General features: G+C 40.0%; 1 long non-coding RNA gene across 1 annotated transcript; it reads right to left on the bottom strand.

Moving 5' to 3' along the window:
- Window positions 1-494: 494 nt before the first annotated feature.
- Window positions 495-10,118, bottom strand: LOC139126624 (uncharacterized). Its single transcript, XR_011550662.1, has 3 exons — window positions 8,786-10,118; window positions 6,509-6,676; window positions 495-1,077 (listed from the first exon to the last, which is right to left on the bottom strand). It is a non-coding gene; the product is annotated as an uncharacterized lncRNA (long non-coding RNA).
- Between the last annotated feature and the right edge of the window lie 1,295 nt (window positions 10,119-11,413).

The following is an 11,413-nucleotide window of genomic DNA, read 5'->3' as shown; positions in this document are numbered from 1 at the left end:
AGGCTCATGCCTCGGGCTTGCATCGTGGATGCCAGGGATCACGATAAGAAAGTCTATTTTACTGGGGACATTATAGGTAGCTGTTAGGTTTCCTGCATTTTTCCTCGTGAAACACTCTAATCCACATCCGTGTGGTCTCCCAAAGACGAAACTGAATCCGACCTTCGTGTGTTTTTCAATTTTGCGCCAGGATGTTAGGCGCGGAACGCCAAGCCAGATGTGGTTTGTTTTCAACTGTACCCTCTCCCTGAGACCATAATTAGAATTGTAATAGAGTATTTGCAAGATTTCATTCGCCATCTCCTCTGTCAATGAATCTCCCAGAAGGAGGGTTGTCTTTCCGCTGATACACTGCATCAAACTTTCGGAATCGAATATTTTGAAGTGGCAGTCGTAGGGCGCCCACGCGACGATTGCTTGAGAGGACGTTGATATCGCCCTCGCACACCCCTCCGTCGCACCCTGTTTGGGCACAGTCACCCACCGGCCGGGCGAGTCACCGACAGTGCAGAGCGGAGTCGGCTCAGGTTCTTCACACAAGCCAGTGTCTATGATCATCAAGAACACCGGCGTGTTCACCAAGGGAGCATCAAGACAACGAAACATGCGCGTCGTTCGTAGAAGCGTTTCTCTGGCGTCGCTCTTGTGGACCAGCAGAATCTCCAGTTGATACCGCCCTCCTTCGATTGGCGGTACTCTGACTTGGAACTTTCCATTCCCTGCATACGCCACTTTGACACTATTGAAATAGAGATTAAACCTTTTAGCTTTCGGGTAATTCTCCAAATCGGGCCCCACAAGTCTCGCATATATGTCGACCCATGGTTCACAGTTTACATGGCTACCATCATCTCGGACGGCGTGGATTGTCAGATATGTTTCTTGACAGGCCTGTAGTGCCAGTCCCTCTGGAAGCATTTCCCGCCCGTTGACGTCCAGTATGAAGCAAGACGGATACTCTGTTGAATTACAAAGCGGTTCTTTCCCGCCAGCGCGGCCAGACGACGCAACTTCTGACGACACCACCGAGACATTTCTATCGTATCCGAAGTGCTTGTGTGATATCATCTGGCAGGACTATAAAAAGAGAAAACGGGAGAAACTCGGAGGTAATCGGTCAGAAAGTTCGCGGAAAATGCGGCGCAACAGCGTTTCAAGCCCCCGTCCTGACTATGTCAAGCATTTTAAGGTCGTTCACGTTTGATTTATAACTTAGGCTTTGACCTAAACTTTTCTAAAAGAAAATTTGAACCATTTCATTTCGAAATCAAAAGTAAAACGTGTCATTGGTACTAGAGAAAAAAATTACCCACTCAAACTTTTAAATCAAAATGGCTGCCATATTTATCGTAAGCTTACCAGGTAAAAACAATTTTCGATTTGCAAAGAAATAAACCTTTGAAAGCTTTATTTGCTCCATGTGTTTCAAAATGAGCCCTACACAAGTCGTATATGAAAAAAAAACCCAAACATTGTAAACGTTTGAGAGTCCGAATATCTGCCCAGAGACGCATTCTACCTTAACGGAAGGCAACACTAAATGAACGTTTTCTTGGCATAGAACATAAACTGAGCATTACCGTATGAATAAATGTACATATTATATGATCTTCGAAACAAAACAGTTTTAAACTTTTTTCAGAACACGATGGAACTAATTTGGGATAATTGGATAGGCGCAATTTCTCAAGAATTTTAGAAATTTGTCTAATATTACCCCATATTTGCTTATCATCTTTAAAATTTTATTCAAAATTTATGATGCTGTTGAAATGTTAAGGGTAAGAATCAGCGCATGATAGTATCTAATGCAATATTGTTCAAAACATATGAACAATATTTATATTTGAATGAAAATGTGTGAGCTTGTCTATAGTTTCTTCATTACTGGAACACTAGTACTAATCTCAGTTTGTCACTTTTCCTCAACCAAAATGAAGTCTTTTGATTGATTTACAGTTAAGTCAGTCAGGGTCATTTAAAATGTGCCCTGACTCAATTAATGTTTATGAAGCCTTAAATTCACGAAAAAGTCAGGGGCATTTCAAAAGTGCCCTGACTCAAAAGTCGTCAATTCGAGAAATTTTAAGCATTTTGTCTCGTTTCTTCGGTACATTTACACAAAAATCAACATGTTATCATAAAAATGAATCCGATGAAAGAGGTATGCAATAATCATTGTGTTTTCGTTGTTTTTTTAGATGAGAACAATATTTCAAATTTTACACTATTCTATCATTTTGTAAAATTTCGGCTGTAAAAATTTCGATTTCGTTACATTTTCCTAATAATTACTCTCATCCAATTTTCCCAAAATAGTTCTAAACTTTTTTCAGGCTTTTCTCAAACAATCGTTCAAACAAAAAGCGCCAGAAAACAAAAGCCGCCGGGTGGAGAGGGGGTTCATCTTAAAAGGTATGGGGTTAGAGAAAACAGGTAAACGGAAATTAGAAGTTTAACGAGTCGGCTATACTGTTTGTTACCTGTAGGGGAACACTCAACTTTTAAATTTTCACTAAGTTAGACAGGTTGCACACGTATAAATCTTGTTTATACCATAGCCCTCAAAAGGAGTCTAGTACTTGCTACAATTTTCCCGCCACAAAAGTGACCCAGAGCTCTTGACTTATTCACAGATTTCTTATCAACAAAAGGAAAGTGGCAATTTTTTGTCATTTTCGGGAGACGGTCAGTGCGCGGTGTGACCTCATTTAGAATCAAAACACATCTTCCCTGTTTTGTTTTTTTTGTTCATGTGAATTTGTAATATGACGTGATAGGTTAACATATTGTCGTTCGCATGTTGCAAACCCGACACTGTATTTTAAATGGATAAAATAAGGGTCGTTTGTCAGCTGCTTATATTACCTCTGATGGCTCCTTAGTGTGCCGAAGGCATACAATACGTCTTATGTCCAGTGTTTTTCTAGACTGAAAGATCCGTCGCTCGAGGGCGCTCTCTACGCTCCCCCGCCCTCGAACGATGGATCGTCCAGTCTAGTGCTTTTCCTTCTGTGTGTTTGTCCGTCAATCTCTATGTCCTTCCTCCAATTCTTTAGTTTGCAGACCGATTGTGACGCTTGTAATTAAAAGAAGTAGTTGAGCAGATTTGGCCAGTGCTTCAGATATATGCTGAAGCTTTGGATATTATGTTTAAAATAAAGTGGAGTGTTTGAGATGTAGCCTGCATGATTCCTTAGAAATGAAAAAAAAAATCATAGTTTTTATATATATATATATATATATATATATATATATATATATATATATATATATATATATATATATATATATCTTATAAAGATGTAGTTATTTGATACTCATGGGAATGCTTAAGTAGCTCATAGTAAGCATAGTTCAAATGTTTTTACTTTTCTTTTTCTGGTTTTCTTGTCAAAACTTGTCAATTTATGAAGAACCGTCTGATAATCCAAAATTTGGTCTCCCGCTTGCTAGATGTGCTACTATGCATGGCAAAGGTTCCCGTATATCTCGATTATTGTACAACCTGAAGACCGCATAATAAAACATCGAAAATACTCATAAATCAAACTAACTGACGATGGAATGTTATAGAAATGTCTCAGGCTGAACATGCGTACTAAGAAAATCGTTCGCAGCATTGCAATATTTCGTGCTGCTCTGTCAACTTTTACTTGCATGGAACGCGAGTTCTGTAAAGGGATAGTTGAACCCTTTGAAAGCTGTAATTTTTCCCGCCAAAATTTTAGTGGAGCATTTTACCGATTTATTATTATTTTTTCGATATGTTTTTGATAATTTTACATCAAAAGGACACAAATTTTCATTGGCTATACTTTTTAATCAATATTTTGGACAAAAATCTGAAAAAAGAATTGTGCAGAACTGAATCAAAATCGTGTGCATCATATTTTGCAAAGGTGACAAAAATTGATTTTGGCACTCAAAGGGTTAATTTATCACTTAGACTTGCATGCCAGTCCTGGACGACCTGAGGTTTAGCTTGATTTGCACCTTGAGTGGTGAAGCCGCAAGTTGTTAAGATTTGGCTGGGAACAACGGCGGCTTTATAGTACAGTGGGAGGCTACGATACTCCGACAGATCAAAGAACAGCGCGTTATTAAAACCCATTGAGCGCCGAAGCCTTTGTTGTCTCTTTAAAATATATCACAGTCAATTTTTTTCTGATTTTTGCCAAAATTTTGGTAAAAAACTGTAGCCGATGAAATGTGCAAATTATGCAAAAAAAATTACAGAAAAGTTCACAAAAATTGATAAAATATTGCATTCAAATGTTGGTGGGAAAAATAACAGCAGTCAAAGCGTTATTTTTTCAGGCGTGTAGACCGAGCCAACAAACAACCTTTCGGACTTGATGACTTAAGGCTGTGTCACTTTCAACGATGAAAGTTTCTGTCTTTGATCCTAGCATGAACCTGGCACAGGCCGGACATAACGGCTGTTGTATGCTGACGAACAAGTGAAGAGGTCGTCAAAGAAACACCCCACGGTTCGTGAGTTTTTCTGGAAGCAAGAGGCGATTTTGTGAATTTTCTAAGGACAGATCATTTTATTGATAAGGTTCTTAAATCTAATGAATGAGATCTGCAGCCGAATATGAGTCTCAGTCGGGAGTTATGAAAAGTCAACCTATATCCGATAGAGGTCGCTCTAACACAACGAATTGCAAATCTGCAAAATTCCAGTTCTCCAAGGTTGAGTTGTTCTCGCGCGAATGCAGTCACCAGATTCAAGCTTCATGGCAAGTGTAACATGGCATCCCGCAAAGCAATATGGGAATTCGTTATGCTCATTATTGTAAAATGAAACTTGGCAGAATAAAATGGAGAGTGATAATATGTAATGTGAAAAATACAATGTTGAATGGTGAAACTCAAAAATGATGAAGTACCAGGTCAAGTAGTAGAAAGTAAAAATGCAGAATGTAGAAAGAGACACAGAAAGTCGAGCTCTAAAATCGAATATAGAGAAACTCGAGAGAATTCAAAATAGAATGTTTAGTTGCAATATTGAATTCGGGATAGAATATTCATATTGAATTCAGAATAGTAAAAACGGCGTGATTTTGGAATCGATTGGACACCATATGGCTGGCGCTGTGCCGCTCATGGCGCAAATCAAGCGTCAAAGATGACGCAGGTTCAGGGTCGCCATTCAAAAATATTGATACTGTAGATGTACAATTGCCTTTGTTGGCCTCTGTTATCGATTGCATTGTACGTGCATTTCACTGATACCGATCTGTATTGATTTTAATCCCTATCATATGAACTGGCCAGAATCGCCACCTGTGTGACGTAGATGAGGACGGATAAGCAATCTGAATTACCCCTGTTCTACGTCATCAACCGGAACTTTTTCCTGCACTTTGCCGTGACGCTTTCGTGCACGGACCGATCTGTCGCGATCGATCATGCCGTGCTCTCATGACATTTCTACGAATAGGTATTAACGCGATAAATTCAGACATAGAAACGTGGAAGGCATGTCCAACGAAATTTCGAGTCGCCAAAGATTTTGTAGCTATTCCAAAGAATAGAATGGGGTGCCGTCGCGGCTTGCGCTCCGGTCTAGTCCTATGAGCGATCAAATGTGGAATGTTGACCTGGCGATAAACCAGAAAGCTACACCTCGACGTAAGTTTAACTAAGTAAATAAGTACCGTATGATCTTCGGAAAGCGACATAGAAGGCAAAAAAAACATCAAATCATTCGTTTGTAATTTTGTATAACTATGCAAGTTTATCAAAACAATTTAAAAACTGCCGTCTTTTAAGATTTTCAAACAATATAATGGCGGCAATTTGGATTTATGACTTCTCGAGCCTTTCCGGTATTGCCAAATTTTTGGAACAATAATGTTTTATACATATACATGTACATATACATATATGCCAATCTCTGTAGCACATTTAGTACCTATGTCATCCGTGTTACGTTTTTTGCTGTTTTTTGTTTGTTGCCAGGCCACCTGTCTGAAGGTGCCAGACCAATGTAACACCTGAGCTACATTATATGCACGCCATATGGTTGAATTGAGGAATGAAAGGCGGCGATGTTGTAAAGGCCCGACCCACTTCACTGCGATCCCCTAAGTGTTGTTCTACTGAGCAACACGTAATAACGGTGTCGGAGACGTCACCGTGTCTTGTGTGAAAGGGAAAGCAGTACACCGTATCCGCTTGTCAATGTACACTCTCCGTGACAATAAAACGCCAGAGTAGTTCTCTTGAAAAGTGGCCGGTGTTGACATTTGCGCATTCAAAGTGAGTGGACGTAATTTCACAGAACAAACGAAAGACAAAGGAATCGAGAGGTGGCATGTTTGAACCGTGCCATGTTAGTGTTCTAAACGATGTTCAGTCTTAAGACGACTATGATAAGACGATGATACAGATAAAAAGATTGAATTTGAACCAAAGAAATACTGTTTTTCCCCTTGAGCATTATTTATATCATTAGAATGGCCGAAAACTGATGAAATGGCGTTGACGGGATATTTACCGTTATCTTCCCCGGTAGCTGCCGCTGCCATTTGGGCCGACTCAAGAAATGGGACACGACAAATAGCAAGACCAATGTCAGAAGGCTAAGCGTGGCCAGCCCACGGAGTATCCGGCTTGGTATCTTGTCAATATGCAGCATCCTTTCTCTCGGAGTTGTTGTGTGCACCTGTGATGAAAGATATGACGCGCGGGCAATTAGTATTGGGTCAGGAATAACAGGTTGTTGAGCAGTCGTCGCATTAAGGTAGTATACGCCTCGAAAGTGAAATACCTAAACTTTTGCTCAAACTTTCCTGAATGAAACTCTCAACCGTTCTCTTAACCAAATCGGCAATAAAAATCGGAGGTAACCGTGCAAATTTTAGAACTAGCGAAACAAATTATCCAGAACATTTTGCGATATTTGAAATTCAAAATGGCCGCCATTCCTGTGTAAACTCAATGGGGAAATTAATTTTGGATTTTCGAAAAAATAAGACAGTGAAAGGCTTCTTTCTCCCAAGAGCTTTAAAATGAGCCCCCACAAGTAGTAGATCAGAAAAAATTGTAGAATTTGAGAGCCAGCCTATCTGTCCCCGAGGCGCGTTCTACCTTAAGGCAGTTTACGCCTCGAAAAACAGAGGGACTGAAACTTTTGTTCACGTTTTCATCACAGGCAAACTTTAAACTATTCTGAGATTCTTTGAAGATCCAGAATGAAAACACCCATGTTATCTCTATGGGAAAATAACATTCCCCCATTTTCATAAAAGCCGGTGAAGGCTTTACATACCCAAAGGGCTGCAAAATAAGCCCCCATATAGGTGGTATAGAATAAAGCTGCCGTACTGTACAAAGTTTGAGAGTTCGACCGTCCCTGAGGTGCGTTCTACCTTAGGACACTGCCACCTTGACCACACGACACGACATCATTCAAAGACTGTTGACATCGGGGAACAAAATACGCATTTCCTATAAATGACTTAAGGGGCCGTGGATAAATAAAACATGCGCACAGTAAACGCAACTTGTGTGTTTAGGGGAGGGGGGAGGGGGTTTGGCTGTATTACGATTACCGTGCGCAAAAATCGCACTACAAGTTTTCCCATCGCAACATCTCGCTACACGTTTTTGTGTATCGCAAAATATCGCTATATTGTTTGGCGTGTACCAAGCCAGCAGTACGGCACTGGCGCTACACCAGCATTCTTTTGACATACATGTGAATCAGTGCACGAGTAAAATAACGTAACAATCATTTTGGATACACTGTTTCATTTCATTCTATTGGTTGCGTCATTGTTGAGTTGGCGCTGAACAGAGATTGATTTTAGAGGGGGTATGCGGGGGGGGGCGGTCGGTAGCGTATGAGTGATTTCATAGCGACGTAATTACCGATTGTTGGATGCAGATACAGAATGAGGCTTGGTTGAATTTTCGCACTTCCAAACTTTCGTTTAGGGGAGGGGGGGAGTTGAGGCCAAACGCACTTAGTTTCGTTTACCGTGCGCATGTTTTAATTATCCACGGCCCCTACTGGAGGTAGAGTACATAGCTTAGAGGCCCCACGATGGAAAAGACTTAATTCCCATAGGAGAAAGTTTCCTTATAGCTGCAAGTTCCACACACGATAACCGTGGTATGTAGTAGGTCGGAACACACATAACTGAGCCGAACAAGGTCTGGCAGAGATTGATATAAAATACGACAGACCATGGCCTTCCACGTACCGTGGTCCAACGAATGCCGCTGTAGCCTAGATATAGCTAGACCAAGTAGATGTTATAACACACTCCCTATACTCATACTGTTCCATATTATTGACATGAACTTGGTTTTCGACAAACGCATTGCTATACAAACATCATGAGAAGTGGCGAGCTCTCAAAGACTAAGCCTACTTTTCCTTTATTCAATAGTTTGTTTTAGAGACGGCGTGTCCGAGCTCGACGGCAAGGCAACCAACCCAGTTAAAAAATAAACACCGTCTCGGCTTCAGAGCGTCGGTGACAGACAACAAGGGTCTCTTACAACTTTCATGCGATGCCAATATTGTCGCCCTGTGTGCGGAGGTCATATTTATCTCCTTGGTCTAAATCACAAATGAACATTTGTCACAACTCACACTGAGAACCTGACTGATCGATTTTTTTTGTATTGAAAAAAAGTATCAAATTGGTGAACTAGAACCTGGTTTAGATATCTTAAATTGAAAAATTGTCTTTACAAAATATTTATCATTAATTCAAGTTGACGAAATTACACAAGTTTTCCCGTTTTTAGGATAAATACTCACCTGTCGACGAATATTGTCCTTGACTCGGCGAAAGCGGTTTCGATGACGAAGGCACGCCTTACGGTGAAACCTGGGTGCCACGATACATGCAATGCCACAGCTGCTGGACGTTGGCTTCCACTCAAACCTGTCTCCCTTTGAATAACTCTCCGCTTCCACTCCAGTTTTCTCCCTCTCGGAGAGCCGACAGCGCCGCTAATGGTATGGAAGATGGTCTGTCAACGAAAGTTCTTGCCCGGAAATCTTCACGCCGTTTACGGGGTCACTCAAGTCAACTCGTTCAGTCAAGAGTCACACGAAGCGAAGAGTTCCTCCGCGTGTGTTCCGAAGTTTAGCCCGTCTGACGGCGCTCATTACGTAACATTTTGTGTGGAAAGGGCACACATGATTACGTCATCACTTGATCAACATGTAAACATGATGCTATGGCAACAAAACTGGTCATGAAACGCTTTCGATGAATACCCTGTTGATTTAAAAATGAGGGAAAAAAAGTTTACGCACTAGCCAGTGGCTATTAACCCTTTGTGGGCAAAAGTCAATTTTTGTTGCCTGTATGTAAGATACACCAAAGTCAATTATTTTCAGCCTGTTTGCAAAAAATGTTTACTAAAACAAACTGTAGCCAAATAATTGTGATGTCCATTTGGTCCCAAACTTATCAAAACATGACAAAAAAATCATAAAAATTGGTTAAATGTTGCACCACAATTTTTTTTGGAAAATTACAACACTCAAAAGGTTAAACCACACACAAATGAAAATTAGACGAGTTTCTAAAACCTGACGGCTTTTGGTACAAAATAAGGCAGGTCTTGTGCCGGGGAGGTTGCCTGCCGACGAAGGTGACACAATGGCGACTTTGCCATTTGTGCGCCTGCGTTTCAATGACGTAATTTCTATTCAATCAACGTTGCCGAACATCTGCATGATCGACCACGCTGAGATTGTCGTCAAATATTTGACTTTGTGTTTCGAAAAACGTGTGTTTACGCCGAGTAGTATGTAGATGGCATCGTTTTTAATAAAAAAAAATTGCAGGAAACGAGATGTAACACTCTTAGTATTTTTTTTTTTGAAATCTGGACCAGCTTCGCTACTTCTGTGATTCTGTGATTCAGCCGGTGGAAGTGTACGGTAGGCCTCGGCCATATCGCAAATGAATGCCAGACGGTGGGTAAGAGCCGGGCATCTGAAGCTGACAAACTAACTGTCATCAATAATTTTCATCTCACTCAAACACGCGAAGGGAAAGAACAAGGCTTTTGCATGGTGCTACGAATGACTGATCACACACATAAGGCTTATTCACCGTGAGAAAGCGACTTGGTGATTGGTCGAGAACGAGTATCGAGAGAAGATCAATTGAGTTTCAAACAATGCGCAGTTGAACATCATAGGCCTTCACGTTAGGCATATTTCTTGTGCGCTTTTAAGGCAGAATGTCTTTAAGAGACAGATATTCAGACTCTCAAAATTTGAACAATTCTCTTCTAATCCACCACTTATGGGGGCTCATTTTAAAATTCTCGAAGACAGAAAACTGACCTTGGTTTTCCGAAAATCGAAAATTTTATTTCTTCATTGAGTCAACACAGGGGTGGCGGCCATTTTAATTTAAAATAGTGGTAAATGTCAGGTTTATTTGTTCATCCGGTACAAAAAAATTGCACAGTGACCCATGATTTTTGTTCTTCCAGTTGATTTGGTGAGAAAAAGCTTGAAAAAAGCTTGAAAGTGTGATCCAGGCAAGTGTGAGCTGATGTTTGAGTGGTTCAGTTTCGAGGCGCTTTCCACTCTTAATCCTACCAGTCTTTGGCATGCAGCAGTGAACCACAGCTTATCAAAATATTTACATTTCCGACGCATCATTACAGAAGCGGTGCTCACAATACAACGTAGTTCGTGCTGCCATTGTAATAGACAACAACTGCGTTTCGTCGACAGCAGGTATGACGTCATCAGTTTGTGGCGGTGCCACTTCGGTGATATCGATGTTGACAGACAGATGAAATCTTGAGCCTTTGAATACTTGTCTGGTTTCCGAGTGGGACCCATCGATGAACAACAACCGAAAAGAGAGCCTGTTTGTGATTCAAATGTATAACTGAAATTTTGAGTTTCGCTCAATTTGTAAAAATTACAGATGTATAAATCCTATAAATCTTAAAAGTACAGATGTATAATATAATACCGGACCAAATGGTTTTTAACCAACGAACATTTTTCGAACCGAAACAAGTCACTTACAGATAAATTGTCAAATTCTCTCTCTCTCTCTCTCTCTCTCCTCTCTCTCTCTCTCTCTCTCTCTCTCACACACACACACACACACACACACACACACGTGTAGTATATATAATATATATATATATATATATATATATATATATATATATATATATATATATATATATATATATATATATATATATCTGTCTGATGATGTAGGATGAATGAAACTTAAGTAACAGATACCATTACTTTGTACTTGAAGTAGTTTTGTGTTATTATATATATATATATATATATATATATATATATATATATATATATATATATATATATATATATATATATATATATATATATATATATATATTCACAATATATATGTGTGTGTGTAAA

The sequence above is a fragment of the Ptychodera flava genome, chromosome 3 (assembly GCF_041260155.1).
Source record: "Ptychodera flava strain L36383 chromosome 3, AS_Pfla_20210202, whole genome shotgun sequence".
NCBI lineage: Eukaryota > Metazoa > Hemichordata > Enteropneusta > Ptychoderidae > Ptychodera > Ptychodera flava.
The sequence above is the reverse complement of the archived record's forward strand: the minus strand, read 5'-3'. Positions and strand labels throughout refer to the sequence as shown.